The sequence below is a fragment of the Hoplias malabaricus genome, chromosome 11 (genome assembly GCF_029633855.1).
Source record: "Hoplias malabaricus isolate fHopMal1 chromosome 11, fHopMal1.hap1, whole genome shotgun sequence".
In the NCBI taxonomy this organism is placed as follows: Eukaryota; Metazoa; Chordata; class Actinopteri; order Characiformes; family Erythrinidae; genus Hoplias; species Hoplias malabaricus.
Genome location: NC_089810.1, coordinates 6362259 through 6385802, shown reverse-complemented (window position 1 = coordinate 6385802; position 23544 = coordinate 6362259). Strand labels below are relative to the sequence as shown.

The 23544-nt window shown below is 44.9% G+C and overlaps 1 long non-coding RNA gene across 2 annotated transcripts in view; it reads left to right on the top strand.

The window, feature by feature from the left end:
* LOC136709967 (uncharacterized) overlaps positions 1-23544 on the top strand; it is a 110437-nt gene that overhangs the window by 83032 nt on the left and 3861 nt on the right. The window contains exon 4 of one of the 2 annotated variants that reach the window (XR_010804547.1): positions 1634-1751. The exons of the other annotated variant lie outside the window; for it this stretch is intronic. This is a non-coding gene — a long non-coding RNA (uncharacterized lncRNA). Of the gene's footprint in view, positions 1-1633; positions 1752-23544 lie in introns of those variants that run through there. 2 annotated transcript variants of the gene reach the window in all.

Sequence of the window (23544 nt, the reverse complement as noted above, 5' to 3'; positions counted from 1 at the left end):
CTGCCCTTGCTGAAGACCACCATTTGCAAAGGCCATTCTCGGAAGGCGTGAGTCGGGGCCACTGGGCCGAGGCCCTAGCACCAGCGCTCCCACCCCACTGCTAGCCCCTCTGCTCCCCTCTCTTTGTTCCAGGTTCTAGGCAGACGCAGACGCAGACAGAAGATGAAAATCAATGAAACGGCAGCAAGGCGGCTGGTCTCTGTGGGTTTCGTTTCAGATTAGACACCGCGAGGATGGAGGGGGGTGTAGGAGGAGACGCGTGAGGGGCAGACGTCTAGATCTGGATTATAACATTATTATCAAAATCGTAATTGATTAAGAGGAGTGTATGCGGTGAAGGGTGATGCTACCTGAACTTAAAAGCAGCAGGTGGATGAGTGACCGGCGATGATAGCCAGTGATATGACATTTAGCAGAGAAAGAGGAGAGCTGGAGAGAGCTTAAGTGATCTGGCAGCCAGGACGATGCCCCCCTGTCAGGATCGATCAATCCCTGCTGAAATTAAGAGCTGGTAAGTAAACTGCACTTAATGCGGTGTTTTCTTTTTATCCGCACTCCCCTTGATCGAGCGGAGAGCTGCCGTGGCCTGGTCGAGCCACTCTGACACTGACACGGCTCTAAACCAGGGGGCCGTCCAGAGTGTGAGCCGCCGGCCACAGCTGGGGACACTTCCTCTGACCCTCCAGATCGTTCCCCTAACCCCACCTCTGACACAGTGTGAAAACAAACAGAAATGTTCTGTAACCTCCAAAGCAAACGTGGGAATAAATGTCATTGTTGTTATATTATTCATTTTCAAATAAAAATATAAATGTGGCACTGTGGGTGGTGTCGCAGTCACAGAGCTGTAGTGTGTCAGGGTCCTGGGTTGGACGCTTGCCTCAGGTCACTGTCTGTGAGGAGTGTGGTGTGTTCTCCCTGTGTCTGCATGGGTTTCCTCCGGGTGACTGTCTGTGAGGAGTGTGGTGTGTTCTCCCTGTGTCTGCGTGGGTTTCCTCCGGGTGACTGTCTGTGAGGAGTGTGGTGTGTTCTCCCTGTGTCTGCGTGGGTTTCCTCCAGGTGCTCTGGTCTCTAAACACCCACTGGTAAGTGAGTGTGTGAGTGACTGGGTGAGTGTGTGATGCACTGTGACGGACTGTGTGTTCCTGCCTTGACTCCAGTGGTTCCACATCCTCTAAGAAAACACTCTTGTACATTTTTTTTGGCTGGATTTATCCTGAATGAAAATAATGAAACACAAATCGTGACCTGTGTACAACTTGTGGCAAAATATATTTGCTTCTTTATTTATTTATTTTTTTTAATAATTATGGCATCTATTTGTTCCTCAGTAAAACATGCCACTTGACCAGGAGTGGCCACACTTTGGCCTATAACAGAGTTCAGCTCGTTTTCTGTGAAGTATTTTAGCAGTAAAAGAGTTAAGGCTATAAACTATATCTGAAACTCAGTTTTAATCTTAAGTATGTTTTAAATTTGCACTGCATTTTTTTCCACACACACACACAAACACACACACAAACTGTGGTTGGTGGCCACCTCCCTGACCTGCCCCTGACCAAGGAGACAGAGAACTAAAGGCAGGAGAGAGTTGGGTTTAGGTCGTTTGTTAATGTCTTTTTCTTTGTGGCAGGCGACAATCATCTGGAGAAGCAGATCCCACCCAACAGCCCCCGTCCTGCTCCTTAAAGCGGCCGCCAGCCTCCCCTGTCCATAAACGTTAAAAGAGTTCTCTATAAAAAAGTACCCCCCCAATCTCTCTTTCTCTCTCTCCACTGGAAAATAATCTGCTTACATCATTAGGCTAAGCTTGCTGAAACTAATTACCAGATGTTGTGTTCCTTTTTTCTCCTTTTGTGTGTCTATCTCTCTCTGTATGTGTTTCTCTCTCTCTCTCTCTCTCTGTGTGTGTGTGTGTGTGTGTGTGTGTGTGTGCTCGCAATTAAAGACCCACCACCATTTGCCCCTCGCTAGCGCCCCCTCCTTCTCCAGCACTTCTCTACAATAAAACCATTTGCAAATAACAACAATTGAAAAAAGAGAGGGAGAGAAGAAATCCTCCCAGCTTTTCAAGCAAAGAAAGATCTATCACCTTTCTCCTCTCTCTCTCTCTCTCTCTCTCTCTGTTGTTGTTCCTATGATGCAGTTATGTGGGGCTTAATAACCCGAAGTGAGAAAAGGAAAATACCTGCAAGGAAAAAAAAAAAAAAAGAGACACAAAGCAGAACGGACGAGGGCAATTGGGGTCTCTCCCCGTCACATTTACACTCGGTGGGATTTTTAAGGGCCTAGTTTGGCTTATCACATTATTAGGCATTAAGAGATTAAAAATACACCAATCCCCCGTCCACAGTTATTAGAGCTCCGAGGCCTGCTGGAGCACCCACTCTCTTCAGGAACCAGTCTTTCACTGTTCACTGTCCCCTCTTTACAAACTCACTCCTTCCTCTAACAACTGGATTTACATATTATTATTAGTATTAGTATTATTATTATTATTATTATTATTATTATTAGTAGTAGTAGTAGTAGTATTAATAGTAATTAGTGCACACGTTGTAATGTTGTTATTATTAGAAGAAGAATATTGGCAAAAATACTATAATTTATAAAATTATATATTTTTTTCCCACAATTTATCAGAATTTATTAGTATTTTCCACACATTTAAATGATATTTTCTGAGAGACTGGATCCCTGTTACAGTGTGAATGCTGAGTGTTTGTTTTAAATTTAAGCTTCAGCTTCAGTTACTACAGCAATAATAATAATAATAATAATAATAATAATATATAAATAAATAAATAAATAAAAGTAATAAAAGGAAGTAAAGAAATTAAGATTATGTTTGTAATTTTTGGAGTAAATACGAAAATACTTTTTTATGAATAAAGAGGAACAATGTGCTCAGTTTAATATGAAAACACTGCTTATAATAATAATAATATCGGTGTTTTTATTATTATTATTATTTATTATTATTATAGATGTGAACCTTTATTTTGTGGAATACTCGGCGGGGTCCTGGTGGTGTGTGACCTGTCAGAATTAATAAAAGTGGGCGGAGCTGCGGAGTGTGTGGTGTGTGTCAGTGATGTTTGACTGATTCAGTGAGGGACTCTGACTGTCTAACTTTTTTTTTCCTCTCTGCACTTTACTTCAGCCATAAATATAAAACAAACACATACATCCCTCTCTCTCTCTTTCTCTCTCTCTCTCTCCCTCTCTCTCTTTTATCGCCGGCTGGACAGCGTTAGTGATTCATGGCAGTCATTTAAGTGATAATACACTCATTCACAACAGCAGCAAACACGAGGCGCGCGCTTATCTGGAGCCGCGGCGCGCGAGAGGAGGGACCAATTGAAGATGGCGCTGATTGATACATTGACAGGTTAATTTTCAGGCGGATAATAATAAAGAAGAAGAAGAAGAAGAAGAAGGAGAAGGAGGAAAGGAGGAGGAGGAGCAGACGGGAGGAGGCCGTGTGCTGAAGGCCACTAGCTCCGGGCTCTAACTTTGGGTGCAGTGCCATCTATCTACTGCTCACAGTAGAGCAACAGAGAGAGAGAGAGAGAGGTGTGTGTGTGTAAGTGGAAGAAAAGGGAGCGATGGGAAGACAATGGAGGAAGGGAGAGAATGGACAGAGAAGGAAGGGGAAAAAAGTGGTCAATATCAGACTCCAATGTCTGTCACAATGATTTAATCCACACCGGTTAGATTTATTAAAATCATTATATTATTATTACTATTATTATTATTATTATTAGTGTTAGTAGTAGTGTTAGTATTAAAGTGTAGTATTGTGGTGTAGTGCACTGTGGTGATTACTGTTTGGAGGTTTGACCCTGAAGGGATCCCATCGTTGCTGTGCAGAAGTTTGGGTACACCTGCTTGAAGTTAAAGAAATGGCGCACATCCTCCACAGAGGACACGCCCCCCCCCCCCCCCCCCCCGCCCGTTACACACCGGGCTGGGGGTGAAGGGGTGAGGGGGGGGTGCCAGAGTCTCGGCTCATGCGTTTATCTCCTCCCAGTGAATTAAAGCCGGACACAGCACGAGCCCCGAGATGAAAGGGTTTTTCTCGGTGAATTCAATAAATTAAATTCTTAGGTGTTTTCTAATCATTACAATATTTTTACTGTTATAATAAGAGATCGATATTATTATATTTTAAACAAACATAGTAACAGTATTAATCGTTTTAATTACGTAATATTTTAGATATTAGTAATAATAATATTGATCATTTTAACAGCAACAATAACAATAATTTAACAAATATAACTTACGACATATTTTAAAAACGATTTTATAAAAATACACAATTTTGCCGTTTGTTGACATTTTTATTAAAAATAACACATTGTTTATAAATATATTTATGTAATAAGTATTTTTATAAAATTGATAAAATATGAAATAATATTTATTATTATTTATAATATTGTTATTATCAATATAAACATTATTATAAATATTATTTATTAAGTTTCTCAGATGCTGCGCGAGAAGGTTTTATACACGGACTTTACTCGATGCACTTTTCACCTTTTTACACATTCTTTATATCCACACACACACACACACACACACACACACAGAGATGAAGACTATGTTAGTCCTGAGTGTTAATAAACTCTAGAGCTGAGTTCCTCTGTCGGAGGCAGGTTGGGGTCGCGGTGGAAGCCCCTTGTTCTTCAGTATGACGTCGTGCTGGCGCCGGTCTCACCTCTGAACCGAGACTCGAACTCTCTCTGGACCTCAGCGGACCCTCGCTCCCGGATCCGGATAAAAACACGCACGAGGACTTTTATTTCCACAAGCTGACGTCATTGTACAGAAATGTTTACTATACCATGTATTTATATTTTACCTTTTTATTTTATTTAAATCTTTACAAAGATCCACACGAGCTTTTTGCACGAGTTCAGAACACACTCTGGACAAGGTTTGATTTCGTAGGAAAATTAAATTTTTACAAAATAATCCTCTACAAAATACAAAAGTTGAAGCAGCTTAAATGTGGAATTTTCCTGCTGCGAATGTGTTTTAAATTCACAGTTCACACTTAAAAAAATAAAATAAAATAAATACTTAAAATAATAATATGGCAATTAATTTTTAAATGAATTAATTATAAGTTTTTCACTGACGAAAACACAAAATGCAGCAGCAGTGTGTTCCAGAGCACAGTAGTGTGTTCTGTTCTGTAGAGGGTGTAGTGTATGCATGGGTTATAATATATGTGTATAATATAATATATATTTGTATTAATAGTACTTTTAAAATTATTATTGGTATTTTACAAAATTAAAAAAATATATTAAGTGGCTTTTCCTCACACACGACATATATATATATATCTCCAATTACAAACATTGATCTCCATGTGTGTGGATGTTTAGTTACTGCATCAGCAGCAGTCCTTCACACTGTGAACATTTTATAATGAATGGACCAATAGAAACGCTCCAAAAATGGCTCTGAATTAACTTTTTTACATTCACTTCCATTGAAAATAAGAAGGGTTTTTCCTTTCTCTCTAAAATTACTATTTTGGGACGACTACATGTAACTAATTATATATATGTTATTGTTACTGTCACTGTTTTTATTATTAATGGTAATTATGTATTCATTCCTTCATTTCATTTGTGACTACACTGTACAGTAAGTGGTGTGTAAAACAGTGTGCACTCTTTCGGTAAGAAAAGCCTGCTATAGGGAAAGGCGTGAGTGAGTAACAGGAGGAAAGTCTGGGTCGCACTGAACAGTGCTTAAAAGGCAACCCAGTCTGACCCAATTAGTGTATTCCTCTGGAGTCTGCCTGTTGTACAGCTCCCAAGACCATGATCCCTTCTGGGCTGCTCTGAATTGAATTTGCTGGCTCCTACATGCCTTTGCCCATCTCCCAACAGTGCCTTCATTGGCTGGGAGAGCCTGGTTCGAAGTTCACAGCTCTGAACCCGCTGGCTCCTCTGCTATGCTGCAAAGCTGTCGGCTTTGTGATCAAGACCCATCTTTCCAAAGCAGGTTATGAAACACGCCTCTCTGTGTTTAATAATGTATTCCGGTTCCCTTGAACCAGGCTGGAGAGGGGGCTACGAGCCACAACTTTTGAAATGTAGCTCACCGCAGGGCCCCCTTGTTGTGTCCGTCGTGTCTTTATCTTGTTTCTATTTCTTTGTCGAGCCCAAAGCCTGAGGTGTTACCGCATTGAAAGACAATAAGTCGGTCATCGTTTCAGAGACAGAAAAGTTTGAGTCATTTCATCCTACTTCAGACCGTCGTTGGCCGTAGACTGTACACGCGAGTGATAATAAGGGAGGAAAAACAAGAGCGCCAAAGAAAGTGGGAAATCGAGTTCATTAGCTACATTCACTTCAAGGTAGTCCTTAAATTGTGTCCTTTGTTTTTGCGGCTCAGCTTTGCCTGGAACCATCAGCCTATACCCAAAGGGGGAAATACAAGCAGCAGAGCAATTTGGCATCATTGCAAAGCGCAGCTACCTGGGTAGCTGTTGTGTTCAGACACACACTGCTCCTGTCTGGTAGGAATAGACCGCCCTGATGTGACAATGGAAGAGAGCAGCGTCCCTGGAGTGGGCGGCTCCCTTGAGCCTTGGCCAAAGCTGCGGCGCTTCAGCTTCCCTTGTCTAAAATGTTCTTCCAGAACAACAACAAAAACATGAATAAAATAAGACACAACTTCGCAGACGAACGCTTTGTTGCTTATGCTTCCAGGAACGCACAGCGGGAAGCGAACAAATTCTTCCATATACTTCCATCTCCCTACGTTGGCCTACCACCAGTCTTCAAAACCCGAGCACGCTCTGACACGTCTCTGAAAGTTGGAGGCCATTTCACGGCTGACAGTACGTTAACACCGAGGCCATAGATTTGCATTAATCAGGCGTTTGATGGACTTGGAGTGGCCGTGCTGGAGCTGAAGTTCCAGGCTGTAGCACGGGGGGCTCGTGATTCCTTGTGTTGGTGTCACTCACCTTCTCGGTGATCGTCTGTCTGAAGGAGGTAAAGAGAGAGCCTCCGCCTGACCCGACCGCTCCAACTGTGGGCCGCGGCGCGCGGGACACCGGCGCCTTCCCGTCAAGTTGGCCATAAGAAGCTGATGACCCACTTCATCTGGACATGGCCGTAACTTAAACTTCTCCCATCAGTCAAGACCCCCGTTGAGTGGCGGGTGAGAAATCCCGCTTCCCCTGCGGCCTCTGATTATTCATCAGATCTCGGGGAGACTTGGACGTCCCCGCAGAGGCGCCACCCGTGACCCAATTATCTCAAGAGGTTCCCAAAACAAGGACGAAGGGGAAGGCGAAATGTGGCGCTCCTAGAAGTTGCGCTAATATTCCTGAAGGGCTTTCGGGAGTTGTACGATTTTGGGGATGTTTCATTGTGTTGATTGAACCGAAGCTCCTTCACACTGAAAGGAATCAACGCAGGCCAATCTCCAGCCAGATGATGCGCATAATGTCCTAAGACAGCTGGTTGAAGTACCTCTTCTTCATCACAACATAATCGTGTTATCAATTATACAAAATACCTCTTTCATTTCTGTGTTGATTGTGCCCGTCCTTGCAGTGGTGGGGGGGAATTTCATGGGATGCTCTTGCGAGCCTCAACACGACAAGCGCACACAACAAACCCAAACAAAAAGCCTAATCTCGCAAGTTTGTGGAAGAAGAAGAAGATGCACGGCAAGTGACTCGCAGATCTGCCGCCGATCACCATTCTTCCTCCGATTGAGGAGCAGCTTGGTGTCACCTGGGGAGGGGAGGTGCTGGGCTTCTCTCTTTCACACAAGCTGCTCCCCCCTGCCTGTGATGGACAGACAGCCCAACAACGGCAGCCATTGATGCTATGCTACTGAGGGAAAGGTTGCAGAGGACATGTCTTTGGGAATTCAGCCCATCTTGGCCTCCGAAGGACCCGGCAGCTTGATCCCATGTCACTCGAACGGGGCCGAGCTTGTCTTCCCCCACCGCTCGGGTTTTGTCTTTCAGAGCTAAATGGTTTTAACGGTAGTGAAAGGAAGAGGGGGTTTAAGCAAACGTTTTGGAGAGAAGAATATGAGCAGAGGGAGGGGCCTCTTATGGAAGAGTCAAGCTAGGAAACAAAGTCTGTGAAATGCTAAAGAAAAATGGAATCAAGGGGGAATAATGAAATTAGGGACGAGGGGAGAGGCTGAAAAAAGCGAGAGAGGGGCAGAGAGAGCTAGAACAGAGGCGCAAGAGAACTCAGGGCGCTGACCCTTATCGTCGGCAGTGAAGAGCAGGAGATTAGAAAGTGTTTCATGCTAATTTCCATGGAGATTTCTGTAATTTCTCCAAAACGACTCCTTCCCCCTTTGATTTGTCTGTCCCACCCGGCCCCCCGTCGACATGGCAGGGGTGGTCCGGCCCGTCACGCTGCTGCTCTCGTGGGTCCTGCCTCGGCCCCTCGCTGCGCCCAGCCGTCCCCGGATTACTGGAGCGGAGCTGACGTCTCTATCAGTCCGCGCCACCGCCATGCCCTTCTCCCAACAACCACACACACACACACCCTCCCTTCACCACAGAACTGCACACACACACTCAAACCTGTCACATGACGGCTTCATCAGCTCACACTGCAAACTCCCACCAGTCTCTCACTTTCTCCTGTCTCTCCCCACCAGCTCCCCATCCCCCCATCCCCCCAACCAAACGCCAGAAGTCCACGCCAGCCACACACACTCACACACCCGCTTCGCTGCAGAGCATTTCACCTTTTGCTATGGCTCTGCCTTCTCCCTCAGACTGGCGGCCGCTCTGTGCTTCTGCCTGCCACATCAAAGGAGAGGCAGGGATCAGGGAGCCACAGGCATGGAATATAAATGTAGCCGGCAGCGTGGCAGTATGGGAAATCAATCCTCTAAAGATAGCAGCATCTACCTCATGAACCCATCATCATCCTCCATCATGTGCTGCAGAAGATCCTCCGGGAGCTCCGGGATGCACGAAGGCCAACGTGCATGAGATTACAGAAGTTGCAGGAGAGTCTGTCTTGTCCATTTTACAAGTTCACCACAGACTTTTCTCGTGGTGAGCGTCAGAGACGAGAGTCTGTAAAATGGCAGTGTGTTATCCAGGTTTTTAATGGGATTTCCACTGATATGGAAGAGATGTACATAAATACGTAGCCTGAGAAGTTGACAGCGATGGTAGGAACCAGGGCCCAGTTTCTCAAACACATCTTAGAGTTGAGATCATTTTAAATGTGAGAGAGATTGTTCAGTGGGATGCTCACTTTACCACTTCAGAGTCTTTGTTCTAAGATGCTTTTGGGAAACTCAGCCCAGATTTGTTAAGAGTTTAAGTGTGTGAGTGACACAATGAATGTGTGAGTGGATGGGTGAGTGTGTGAAACTGTCTGCTGGTTCGAGTGTGTGAGTTGGTGAGTGTGTCAGATGTTCAGAGCTGTGAGTGTGTGAAAATGTTCACAGATGTGACTGGGTGAGTGTGTGAAACTATTCACCATTGTGCGTGTGAGTGACCGGGTGAGTGTATGAAACTATCCACCATTGTGAGTGTGTGAAACTATTCACCATTTTGCGTGTGAGTGACCGGGTGAGTGTGTGAAACTATCCACCATTGTGAGTGTGTGAAACTATCCACCATTGTGCGTGTGTGAGTGACTGGGTGAGTGTGTGAAACTATTCACTATTGTGCATGTGAGTGACTGGGTGAGTGTGTGAAACTATTCACCATGTACATGTGTGAGTGACTGAGTGAGTATGTGAGTGACTGGGTGAGTGTGTGAAACTATTCACCATTGTGCATGTGTGAGTGACTGGGTGAGTGTGTGAAACTATTCACCATTGTGCATGTGTGAGTGACTGGGTGTGTGTGAAACTATTCACCATTGTGCGTGTGTGAGTGACTGAGTGAGTATGTGAGTGACTGGGTGAGTGTGTGAAACTATTCACTATTGTGCATGTGAGTGACTGGGTGAGTGTGTGAAACTATTCACCATGTACATGTGTGAGTGACTGAGTGAGTATGTGAGTGACTGGGTGAGTGTGTGAAACTATTCACAATTGTGCGTGTGTGAGTGACTGGGTGAGTGTGTGAAACTATTCAACATTCTGAGTGTGAGCGACTGGGTGAGTGTGTGAGTGACTGGATGAATGTGTGACGCCCTGTGATGGACTGGATCCTTGACCAGGATGAATTCACTGCAGAAGATGGATGAATGAATGTATGAATAAATGAATGACTGAATTAAAAGGCTGTAGGGGAGTTGTAGACTCCACACTCCCTGTTTCTCTCCACTGCTGTAAACAGAATTGTTGTTTTCGTTTTCCTTTTTTTGTTTCTTCAGTGCATCAATTTATACCAAACCAGTTTGAATGTTTTTTTTTTCACCTCAAGCACTAAACTACACAGTATCTGTGAAAAAAACAGTTTGAGGAAGGTACTGACCAGAAACCTAGGAACTGCTGTTTGTCACTTGAAGATCGTGGCGCAGATCATCGCTTAAACTAGTCGTGAAATATTTCATACTCTGCAGCAGCTCCTGGCTCCCGATGATAAACACTATAAACCACGCAACAGTACTTCTGAAAGGAAAGTGCTCATTTTGAGCCACAATGGCCAGAATCAACTTTCCATGCATGCAGCACAAGCCTGCGCCTCTTCCTCGTGGGGGGAAACCCAATGGCATTGTGCTGTTTCTGGAATCATGGGAGAAAAAAAAGTCAGACAGCTTATTGAGCAAAACACTGCAGTGGAAATATGTAAACAGCCTTTGTTGGAGGCCCTGGGCTGAAGCCCGCTGCCAGCCGAGAGTAGTCAAGCTTCCCGCTGTATGTCAATATCATGCTTCACTTTGATTTAAACATCTGTGAAATGCGCCTGTATCTTTTACCACCGAGATTGTCTCCTTGGAAATCTTCGATAACGGTCCCGGGGTAGTATTTTCTGTTCCGGCAAATGGTTACGCAATCTAGCGTGCAACAGCGATAGTGTCGAAAAGATAAAGCTGTGAGAAGGGGGAGGTGGGGGTGGGGGGAAGAGGAGAAAAAGCAAACAAACTCTTGTAGTTGCTGAAGTCTGCAGGAACCATAGACTGTGCAGAAGAGGTAGAATAAGGGCAGTGCTGTTTCTGTTTGGCACTACACCACTTTGTTTGGATGGAACTTGACGATGGTGCTTCCGCATGGAGGCTGCTGGTCTCGGCATTGGTATCACATCTCCATTAATCCAGGGCGGGACTTATCTTCTCGAGCGGTACATGGGTCTGTAAGGTGTGTTATGCCCTCTCAGGGTGTTTAAACATGCATGTTACTGGGTGGAGTGCTAATGCATGCGGGGGCAGATAAAGGAGGGACTAACAATATTAGCCGTCACACTTATTAGCATTAGGTTAAACATGGACAGTTGTGAGATGAGGCGTAGACTGGCACTGAAAAAGGTGTGGCTCTTCTCCAGTACAGGACATGGAGTCCCACTCAGACCACAGGATGCGCCTTGGTTAGTTTTTCAAAAGAGAACACAGTTCCTTAACGAAACGTCCGTGACCTGCGTTGTCAACATACCACAAGGATCAAACACCACAGCAGCCCTGTTCAGAATGGCCTATTTCAGCACCTGTTCCTTTAAATGATAATGAGCCACTCACTACTCACCCCTGACCCGAGCGCACATCGGTGAGGAGCGAGGAGCTGAAGCTCTGGTTTTTAGTCGTTTTCGCTCAGTTCTTTCTTCATTCTTGTGAGAAAGTCTCAAAGCCCCGCCCACTTTGTGATGATGTCAATCTGTATTATGCAATAAGAGACTGTTCAGAGCGTTGGTGTTTAACCCTGAAGTGAGGACACTACATGTTAAATATACAGCTCTTTATGGTTATTTCAGGGTGAACTGCAGCTTGTTAATCAAGCTAACGTATGATTGTGTTAGCTGACTTAGCACAAGTTTAGAGGCTAACAGTAATTAGCTTTAGGTAGAGGAAGACCACAAGGGCAGTTGTGGGTTTAGAGTGAACATTGTTCAGCTGGTGGTTACTTAGCAGCTCTGTGAACTATTCTTAGTGGTTTACTTTATGATGTGTCCTCATATGTATTCATGTGTTGTAGACAAATTATTAGAATTTCTTATCTATCTATATCTATCTATCTATCTGTCTATCTATCTATCTAGACAACACTACAAACACCAGTCTACAAGAGGAATATATTTACACATTAAACATTTGAATTTACTCTCTTTCTGCACTTTTTGAACCAGAATTGCACATCTTTTCTTCACCTACTCAACCATCAGAACCTCACAGAGCGTCTGACAGGGCTCATAGAGTTCTCATTTTCTCCGTTTTTACTCAGTGCTCTTATTTCTCCGCGCTCGTTGTGTCAGTTTTGCTGCGTTTAACCTCTTCTTTGCGCTGTCACAAAAACACGGGTCCGGCACTGTGATTGGACAGACTCAGACGAGGGGGCGGGGCCATTCTAAAGTCTCTGCACTTGACGTCAGAAGCGGAGCAGAATCAGAACGACTCGTTTTATCCCGTGTTTTCAGACTTGGGCAGCGCACAGAAAAGTGACTGGGAGGGTCATGTTTCACAGTGTGTGGGTTGGTGGGCTCCAGATCCAGATTGATGTCTGCAAGCTCTGAAACAGTCAGCTTTTCATAACAAACTAAATTAATTAATTAATGAATGAATAAATGTGAAACCCAGAAAAGACTGTTACAGTTCGGCAAACACTTCCACCAAGAGCTTTACGGCATCTGTGTTTTATGACGGACAGGGAACGATCGCTCCAAATCTGAGAGTGTGAGAGTTTAGACTAGTTTTAAAGTTAAGGAAAGATGTGTTTATACAGCCATAATGAAAAAGATTACATCGAAACCACTTCAGCAAAGTCCCGCCGAGAAGGTCAAGTGCATTTTTGCCTGTACCCAGATGGTTTCTTAAAGAGCCTTGTTGTATGACATTAGTGATAAGAGGAGGCCTTTAAAGCCTATGGTCAGTTATCACTCAGTAGCACCCCCGCTCTGAAAGATTATCCTCCTCCCGCCGCTCGTCTCCTGCGCGAGGCCTTCTCACCGAGGCCCACAAAACCACAATATAAAAAGCTGTGCATTCAGCACATTGGTAATGCACTTAAAGCATGCCACAAGCGCGCAACCCAGCAGCACAATGGCCAGGATATGGGTTTTTCCACGCTTTCACAAAGTGGACATAGAGTTGTTCCAGTCAGAAACGGAGCCGCAGTGTCTAGAAGATTCTTTTTTATTTTTTTTATGAAGTGCAGTAAAGGCATTTTTGAAAATTAAATCTTGGCTGGCCTCGCGACCCATTTACCTTGAGAGACGGGGTGGGAAGGGGTGTTTGCACCAGACACAGACCCCTCTGAAAAAGTACCAGGCAAGATAAAGGCTCGGCGATTGTCCCGCTAAAGTGGCACTACATGATGAAGTATTGTGCCCGATTCCAATGCCTCAAAGCCTGACAGAGCACTTGGCCGACTCATAATGGGCCAAGGCGAAATACTAGGCGTTGAGTGTGGATATTGATTTGACAGTGCATCTCAAGTGTAGCACACCGCACCGTGTCAACAGAGGCTACCACCAAAGGCCCCTGAAACTTTTTCCCTCGTCGAGAGAGCAGATGTTTATTCAAATCGGGGAAGCTGTACTGTACTGTAAACAGAGCCTTGTTTCGGAAGCTGTCCTTCAAACACCATTCAGTTCAATTGGTTCTGAAGTAGGTATCAGTGGAAGCAACCAGCGGCCATTTATTCCCAAACAAAGAGGTACAGTGTCCTTGATGTGTTTTTACTGGGAATAATGGTAATTATACAAATCAAAAGAGCTGCGATGTCCATTCAACATGGCTGCTCTCGCTTATTGTGGGTCACCGCTGTAATTGTGCTTAGGGCTGAAGTAGATGTTTGTGAGTAATGTGAGTGTGTGTGTTTGGGGGAGGGGGTCGACATTAACCCCATTAACCTTTCCTTTTCCTTTCAGGTTTCTTCCTGTTTGGAAAAGTCTAACCCTATGACCACGATACCAGCTGGGTCAACTATGATATGTCCTCTGTGCATCATTTATGCTGCGTTTGCTAGGCACGCTAACGGCTGACGGTAGATCACCGTTGTTTTGTCTTTGCTCGTGTACAGGCAGCAGATCCGCGCTAGCACTGATTACACATCAGTAACACAGGCCAATTCAGTTTCTGTTGAGAAAAAAAAAGTCATTCACACCTCAACAGAACCCAACACAAAGCCTTGAGAGTCCGAGCAAGAGGCCCCCGTTCCTGGCCTCCGGCCACTAACAGGGACTCAATAAGACTCGCCGTCTAAGAGCTCCTTGGTCACCTGATGGCAGGGCCAGCCAGAGTAGTGTACTCTTCCCCCTTAATGCCCCTACTCCATTGATCTTTCCCGTAACTGCAGCCCTTCATACAAACCCACACTATCTGGAGTGGGGAGTGCTCCCAGCCGACACCTCCCCTCCCCCTCCTCCCCCCACTTCAAAGGTACATATTTACTCTTGGAAATTTAGAGAAAGTGCAGCTGTGGATGCATCCGACAACCTCAATCAATAATGGGACTGGTCCTTCTGACCCCCCCCTGCTGTCTAATAAAGTGCTTCTCAGGGCCCAGTGGTTTTCCCTGCTAGTCTTTTGAGGTTGGCTCCAAGCAGCACTTAGAGGTTCCTTTCCCCCGCTATACCTCTTCTCGTAAACAGAGTTTCTTTATTGTGTTTTATTGTGTTTGAATATGCATTGACATTGTTTTGTTGTTGCAGCACAGCGTTGGTGAAAATGGTATTACTCTTAACATCAGGGGAAAAGTACAGTACAGTGGTGTGTTTGTGGTCGCTTTATGTAGAAATTATTTAGGAATTGGGAACGAAGGTATAATTACTTCGTAAATAGGTGTGTAATATTTTATTTTCGTTTAATTCTGGGGGGTATTGTCGTTGAAATGATATATGTTTGAGGATTACTCGAATCCAGAGACTCCTTTGTCTCCACCGTAACGTCATTACAGACGCTTTCATTTGTTCTTTGATGATTTTGGGAATGAGTATTATGTCTGCTTAGGAGATCTGCTTCTCTCTTGTTTCAGACAAAAGTTTCCTGCTGAGAAGCAGATTATCGTAATTGTCTTAGCCACTTCTCGAAAACAAATGTGTATTAAGACTCGGGCTCGGGATAGGGCCCTCTGCCGTCGCTGGATTGAGACAATCACAATCTTTTGTAATTACGCGCAAGGATATTCTAATTACTGATGATTAAGGCTACGGCACGCCGCTTGCTTCCGTTTGCTGTGACAATTAGGAAAACATATATGTCAGCTGTGCTTTTGCCCAGTGTTTCGTTTAAGTGTGGATGTGATAAACCGGCTCGGCATGAGATTTAGTTTGGAAGAATGAGAGTAGATTTGTACTCTGAACTGTGTTTATCTGCAGCAGGTTCGGCTGAAGTTTTACGTGATTCTTAGGTTATTCTCCGAAATGTTCTTCTCATGACGAGTCGTGTCAACAGGCGTTCGCTTAAATGCATGAAGGAAATAATCTTCTCAACTTTCAGTGGGAGTCAATGTCAAAACATTTACCTCCAGATAATTTTGTAGCATTTCTATTGGTCCATTCTTCAGGAAACGTTCACACACTGTGAAAGACGATCGCTGAGTTCAAAATGTGCGGTAAACTGATAATCCACTAAAATACAGATACGTGTTTTTCTTTGGACAGCGACTGTATGTAAGTATCATTCGTTTGTCACATACGTTAAATGTGGATCATGTTCGGAACTGTAATAAACACATCAGTGAATACTGTGTCCGCATGGGTTTCCTCCGGGTGCTCCGGTTTCCTCCCACAGTCCAAAAACACACGTTGGTAGGTGGATTGGCGACTCAAAAGTGTCCGTAGGTGTGTGTGTGTGTGTGAGTGAATGTGTGAGTGTGTGTCGCCCTGTAAAGGACTGGCGCCCCCTCCAGGGTGTATTCCCGCCTTGCGCCCAATGATTCCAGGTAGGCTCTGGACCCACCGCGACCCTGAACTGGATAAGGGTTACAGATAATGAATGAATGAATACTGTAAAGATCACTGTAGTGTAGATATGTAATACAGGTTTTGATAATTGGACGGATATTTAAAGCATTTCCCATGTTAGTGGGTGGCATGTATCTTCAGGATCTGGGTTCTCAGGGTTCTGGGATTGGTCTTCAGCTCGGGTTATTGTCTCTGAGGAGTATGAGGTGTTCTCAGTAATGGCTGATGGTCTGTGAGAAAGTGTGTGTGTAGAAAATGTAATGAATTACTATTTACCTTCGTTTAATTCTTTAATTTCTAAAGAATTCTTAAAAACCAGCTTCATCAGATGCTGAATGTGTGTGTTACAGAGATATGTTTGTTAATATATGGCCCATATTTGAAAATGCCATATGTCTACGTGGGTTATTGTCTTGTACGGTGAAGTTAGACAACGATAATCCTGGACCATGTTGCAACATAAGGCATCACAAATCTACACAAGACTACATACAGCATAGCAGTGCTAACACAAAGCATACGAGACAAGAGACCGACAGGACAGAGCCACAGCTACACAGTGGACAGTACTGAATATACAGTGTATGTGCAGTGGAAGATGAGTGTGCAGAGACATGTAACAGAGTGGTCAGTTCAGTTCTGAGTGTTGAGTCTGAAGGCCTGGGGGAAGAAGCTTTTGTAGTCTCTGACGATGATGGCCCGGATGCTGTGGTACCTTCTGTGATACCGCAGCGGAGAAATTAGCTTATGTGAGGGATGGAAGAAAGCTGAAGACTGACCAGTAAACCGGTAGCACTCATGCCCTTACTTGATATGGAAGGCTGTTTCTGCCACATAAAATAATAATAATAAAAAAAGGCCCTTGAATATGTAACTTGCTCGGAGGCACAGTGGTGCAGCAGGTAGTGTCTCTGTCACAGCTCCAGGGTCCTAGAGGTTGTGGGTTTGAGTCACGCTCCGAGTGACTGTCTGTGAGGAGTGAGGTGTGTTCTCCCTGTGTCTGCATGGGTTTCCTCCGGGTGACTGTCTGTGAAAAGTGTGGTGTGTTCTCCCTGTGTCTGTGTGGGTTTCCTCCGGGTGACTGTCTGTGAGGAGTGTGGTGTGTTCTCCCTGTGTCTGCGTGGGTTTCCTTCGGGTGACTGTCTGTGAGGAGTGTGGTGTGTTCTCTCTGTGTCTGTGTGGGTTTCCTCCAGGTGACTGTCTGTGAGGAGTGTGGTGTGTTCTCCCTGTGTCTGCGTGGGTTTCCTCCGGGTGACTGTCTGTGAGGAGTGTGGTGTGTTCTCCCTGTGTCCGCGTGGGTTTCCTCCAGGTGACTGTCTGTGAGGAGTGTGGTGTGTTCTCCCTGTGTCTGTGTGGGTTTCCTCTGGGTGCTCCGGCGACCCTAAAGTGTCCGTAAGTGTGAGCAATTGTGTGTGTGTGTGTCTGTGTTTCCCTGTGTAGGACTGGCGCCCCCTCCAGGGTGTATTCCCGCCTTGCGCCCAATGATTCCAGGTAGGCTCTGGACCCACCGTGACCCTGAACTGGATAAGGGTTACAGACAATGAATGAATGTAACTTGCTATCTCAATATTTTGAGATATTGTCTCATTATTTTTTATATTGCGATTGTATACTATTTCATTATATTGACTTAGTATCACAACCCAATCAGATTCTGAAATGTTGAAATATCTTGAAATATTGAGATAGCAACTTACATATTAATTTTTAAAAATGTGTGCCTGTTTTTAATTATTATTTCATGTGGTGGAAACAGCCTTCAGGGCAAACCTGTAGGACATTGCAGTGCAGTGCTCTTACAAGGTTAGCACTACATGAAAAAGTGGTTATAAAATATTGCCCACCTGTAAATGGGGTTAAAACTGTGGTAAAATTAATGAAGCATAGTTACTTTATTTCAGAAGAAAAACTCTGCAAATATTCTGCTCAGAGGGTGACACTGGTTTGAAATACAGTTTAAAATAATCACATGTCCTAACCCTGTGATTATTTAAGGGAACATATTCTCGCCATTTATAAACAAGGGGCCTTGTGAACACAGTTCTGCGTCTTAATGAACTGTCTGTGACCTGCTTTGGTCAAAATAGCACAAGGAGCCAACCCCACAGCAGCGTTCTCCCCCTGTCTAAACAGCCCTGTTCCTTTAAATGATAGTGAGCCACACACAAAGGTGAAGCAGCAAGAACTGAGGCACAGAGATGATGTCATTTCTCACATTTTAGCTCCTTCACCTCTCTCATTTCCCCTGTTTTAGCTCAGTTCTCATCCTTCTCCACTTTTGTTTTCGCCATTTTAGCTCTGTTCTCTTCCTGTTCCACTCTTGTTGTTTTCTTAATCTTTTAGTTTCAGTCTCTTTCTCCTCTGCTCTCCCTTTCACCTGTTTTACTCAGTTCTTTGTTTTCCTCTACTCTTGTTTTTGCTTTGGTTATGTCTGTTTAACCCCACGTCTGCTGTTTAACCCCACGTGTGCTGTTTAACCCTACGTCTGCTAACATGACTGGATCCAGCGCTGTGACTGGAGATGCTGAGACGAGGGGTGTGGTCTAAGTATTGCAGAATCAGAATGGTGTGTTTTATCTCTTATTTCTTTTCTGATTTATGCCACCTACAGAAAGCCGACTGGGTGGTCTTGTTTCATAGTGTGTGGGTTGGTGGGCTCCAGAGCCACACGTTAATATGAATAAACACATGTAAGTTGTGCTCCTCCACAACTCACTGTGCACCTCCTGTGAGTAAATGAAGAAAAGTATTTGATGAGTCAGTTATATAATTATTTATGAGCACTTTGTGGCGTGAGACCTCAGTCAAAGTGGCATTTGGGTTGTGGAAGGAAAGGCCAAGAGCACGTGTGGTATTTGTGCCAATCATTAGGAGACTAAAGGCCTGCATGAGCACCTCCATCACATTGAAGAAACTGTGAAATCCTCCTTTGACTGATAGACTGAGGTTATTTCCATCACTTGTTTCAGAAAAGGTGAAAGGTGACATAGTCTTTTCTGTTAAATGACTGTTAAATGTGCTTTCGGTCGGGATTAAAATCACTGAGGAACTCTGGTTATTCATTACACAGAGAGTGAAATTTTATCGCTCATTGGTTGCTCTGTAATGGCTCAGGAGACAGACGTAATGATGATTTTCCTAAAATGTCTTAGGAGGAAAAAGAAAGAGAAAGTAGGAGATCTGAGAGTGAGATAAAGGAGAGAGTGGGGTTTAGTTCATCTGGCAAATCTCAGCACAGTTTAACTTTCCTGAGATCTCCACTAAAATTCAAGAGGAGACATGGGACATGTCTGATATCTTTATCTCAGGCGACAGATTTGAGCAGCAGGACCTGAAGTCTACTTTCTTTTTTTGTTTAATCTGATCTCATTGTTGTTTATGAGAAACTACAGAGACGTTAAGGAGATGCCGTTGTTTTTATTATTCTTTCCTTTGAGCCACTTCCCAGGTCAAATGAATCCTATCTGAATTGGGCTTAATAGTCATTTTCTTTAACTCTTTCTCTTCCATGTTTTATCAAGTGGCTAAAAATGGACCTGAAATAAAATGAAGGTGGCCTCGTGTGTGTTTGAGGTTTGTGTCCTTTGCAAGTAGCTTTCCACTGTAATAAAACAGCTCCAAATCCATCATGAACATTGAGGAACTGCTTTCAGAATCTGCTTCTCCTGAGCAGAAGAGTCTGGTGTACAACAATGTTGCTGTGATTGCTCTTCATACTCAGAGAGAATCCATCAACACGTGCAGTGGAGGGACACCTGCCTCTGCTGCAGTTGTTTGTGTTCTTAGTCACGGCCGTATCTGTGACAGTGCTGAAAACACAGCCTTGGCTCACTATCATTAATCCTGACAGTTTACTCTGAATCCTCTCTCTCTCTCGCTCTCTCTCCCGATCACTCACTTTCTCTCCTCTCTCCCGATGGCCTCCTAACACATTGACAGGCGTTTGTTAATAGGTATCAGTTTGCAGAGCTGGGCTGGAGGGACGTGTGGTAATCATCTTTATCTTGGGGCACTCTTGGCAGCACTCCTCTCTCCCTCGCTATGCCGGTGGACTCTAACCATTGAGCGGCTGTCAGGCAGAAAAGGGGTGTGGGATTGTGGGAGCGGGCGGCTCTGGGTCACGCTCCCTTCTCTTCTAAAGGCGCTGCAGCTAAAACCTTAAGTGGCGTTTTAGCTACCTGCACTGTCAGAGCTGACACTCTCTACTCGTCTAACGAGGAGAGACCACCGGAGCTGCGGCCAGCTCCATTACCTCTTCACATTGTGTGTGTGTGTGTGTGGTTACTTTCTGTAAAAGCCCACTCCAGTACAACCAATGACAGTGTTTTAATTGAAAAGAAATACAAGGCATGGCTTTTTGGGGGCTCCAAAATAGCTGTCAGGATTTTAGAAACCGTGCTAAACCAATAATCTCTACCTATAATGAGTGAAGTGATTGATTTTTTAAGTTTCAGAATCCACGGTCAGACATTACCTCAAAGGCCAGACATTTATTGGAAGAGCTAAATGAGAGAAACTTTTCCAAAACAAATGTGAAATGTCATTGGAACTACAAACAGAATCGTGATGTGGTCAGATGTGGGCACAAAAATGTTGTTCTGCACACCACTGTCATTTTTGGGGACTGTATGTGAAGAAATGCACTTCATGCCCACTGTCAAACATCGTGGAGAGTCACTGATACTTTTTTGCTGCTAATCCAGTTCTCACAAAAAAACATTCATTCATTCATTATCTGTAACCCTTATCCAGTTCAAGGCTCGCGGTGGGTCCGGAGCCTACCTGGAATCACTGGGCGCAAGGCAGGAATACACCCTGGAGTGGGCGCCAGTCCTCCACAGGGCAACACACACACTCACACCTACGGACACTTTTGAGTCACCAATCCACCTACCAACGTGTGTTTTTGGACTGTGGGAGGAAACCAGAGCACCTGGAGGAAACCCACACAGACACAAGGAGAACACACCACTCTCCTCACAGACAGTCGCCCGGAGGAAACCCACGCAGACACAGAGAGAACACACCGCACTCCTCACAGACAGTCACCCGGAGGAAACCCACACAGACACAGGGAGAACACACCACACTCCTCACAGACAGTCACCGGAGGAAACCCACACAGACACAGGGAGAACACACCACACTCCTCACAGACAGTCACCCGGAGGAAACCCACACAGACACAGGGAGAACACACCACACTCCTCACAGACAGTCACCGGAGGAAACCCACACAGACACAGGGAGAACACACCACACTCCTCACAGACAGTCACCGGAGGAAACCCACACAGACACAGGGAGAACACACCACACTCCTCACAGACAGTCACCTGGAGGAAACCCACACAGACACAGAGAGAACACACCAGACTCCTCACAGACAGTCACCCGGAGGAAACCCACGCAGACACAGGGAGAACACACTGGGAGATGGGTACATCATCTCCTTGCCATTGTCACAAAGCTTTATCTGGACTTTTCAAAAAGACCCCAAGCAAACATCAAAATTCATTTACAGTTGAGAGCAGGAACATACATTTTGCACTGGCCTGGTTGTGCTGGTGTAGAGTGGATCAGACACAGCAGTGCTGCTGGAGTTTTTAAACCCTGTGTCCACTCTCTGTCCACTCTGTGAGACACTCCTCCCTCGTTGGTCCACCTTGTAGATGTAGAGTCAGAGACTGTAGCTCATCTGTCGCTGCACAGTGTGTGTCGCTCGTCCTCTAGTCCTTCATCAGTGACACAGGACGCTGTCGGCTGGATGTTTTTGGTCGGTGGACTGTTCTCAGTCCAGACACTGAGGGGTTTAAAAACTCCAGCAGCACTGCTGTGTCTGATCCACACACACTAACACACCACCACCACATCACACCTGAACTGTTCCTGAGCGCTGAAGAACAGGGGGGAAGGGGGCTAACAAAGTATGCAGAGTAATTGTAATGTAATTGTAGAACTTCAAAGGGCAACTGTATGGTCAGTTGAGCTGATAAACTAATAAAATATTGAATTTCTTTACCATTTTCATGAAAGATTCAATGTCCCAGGTCAGTCCACATCTTTTAAAAATTCAAATCTCATTAAAGTGTTGTTCTTTAGGCTGAAAATCCAAGCCAAGATCTTCTGAGGAATGTCTATTTTGACTTGTACAGTTAAAGTAATTACGAGCGAAAGCTGGAGCTTCTTTTCTTCTGCCCCTATAGCCTGTCAGGCTCCTAGGCCGATAGGTAGCTAACAATAAAGAACCCATTCAGCCGTCAGCTGCAGTGACTTTCTACTTCAGAACGTGTACGTATTCATGTCAGCTCCTACTACATCATCATGGCAGATGGCTATCTGCTGCATAGCCTTTTTCTGGACATCTGACAACAGCCTCTGAGACGGACTTCTTTTCAGAGCATGTCTAGCAGGGCATCCACGGGTTTAAAAAGGCCCGGGCTCACATGTGGGGAGCAACAACATCCAGAGCCGTTACGTCACCGCGGGCTCTTTAGCGGTGGTGACGGATGTGCTGTTGAATTGGCCGTTGGATCTGGTTAAACACGGCGAGCTAAAGATTTACAGCCGCCGACCAGAGGGTATCACGGAGGTCCCCGTGACGCTCGGCTAGTTCATTCGCTGAAAGTGACCGGCCGAAAGCGCTGAGGTGGTAATTGGTCCTGCAAAGCGCAGGAGGAAGGTGACTTTGAAGTGAGAAAAGGTCATTTACTAGAATGGTATTTTGGACTTTGGCTTGGGGTGAGTGGAGGGAGTTTCTGGCCATGTGCTGACATTCATCTGCTGACAATATGCTGAACCAAGCGAGCCAGAACTCGGGCGTTCGTAAGTTACTTTGGAAGGGCAGCATCTGTGAAGTCTTGTTTGTTTCTCATTGGTCGGAAAGTTTGAGAAAGCTACTTTCTGAGTGTTTTCATTGTATTTGGCTTTGTCCTGATAATAAAATAAACCAGCCCTCCCCGCATAGGTAGGGAACAGTTTGAGAAGTCGTTTTCTCCAGAAAAGCTGGCAAGAGCTTCTGTGTTTTTCCTCGACGCAAAGGGAAGAAAAACACATCTCTGCCGTTGCTCTTTGATGCAGAGGACACTCCCAAAGTTGCTGTACTTTTCTGTGTTGTTGTTCTGCTGTGTTTTTTCCTCCCTGTGACAGTTATTCTGCATTAATGCAGGTTCTTCCCTGGGTTCAACAAGCAAGGCCCTTGCAGTTCATGCTGCGTTATCTGGCAACAAAACTAATTAGCAATCAAAATCTCAAGTTGCTCCAAGAGGTTATCTCCCCAAACAAAAACTGCATATGAAAGAGAGCCGAGTTGCACGAATGGCGAATTGGCTCCTGCTCGATATGTTACGAGCTCTCGTAACCCAGACCCCACGATCTTTTGAGGGATACCCTCAAGTTCACGCCAACAAATGCACTCAGTCACTTTGGGAGAAGCCGGGGCTCTCTGTAGGCCAATTACTGGTTTTTGAAAGCCTGGGGCGTCCCACAAACTTTGACACTTGGAA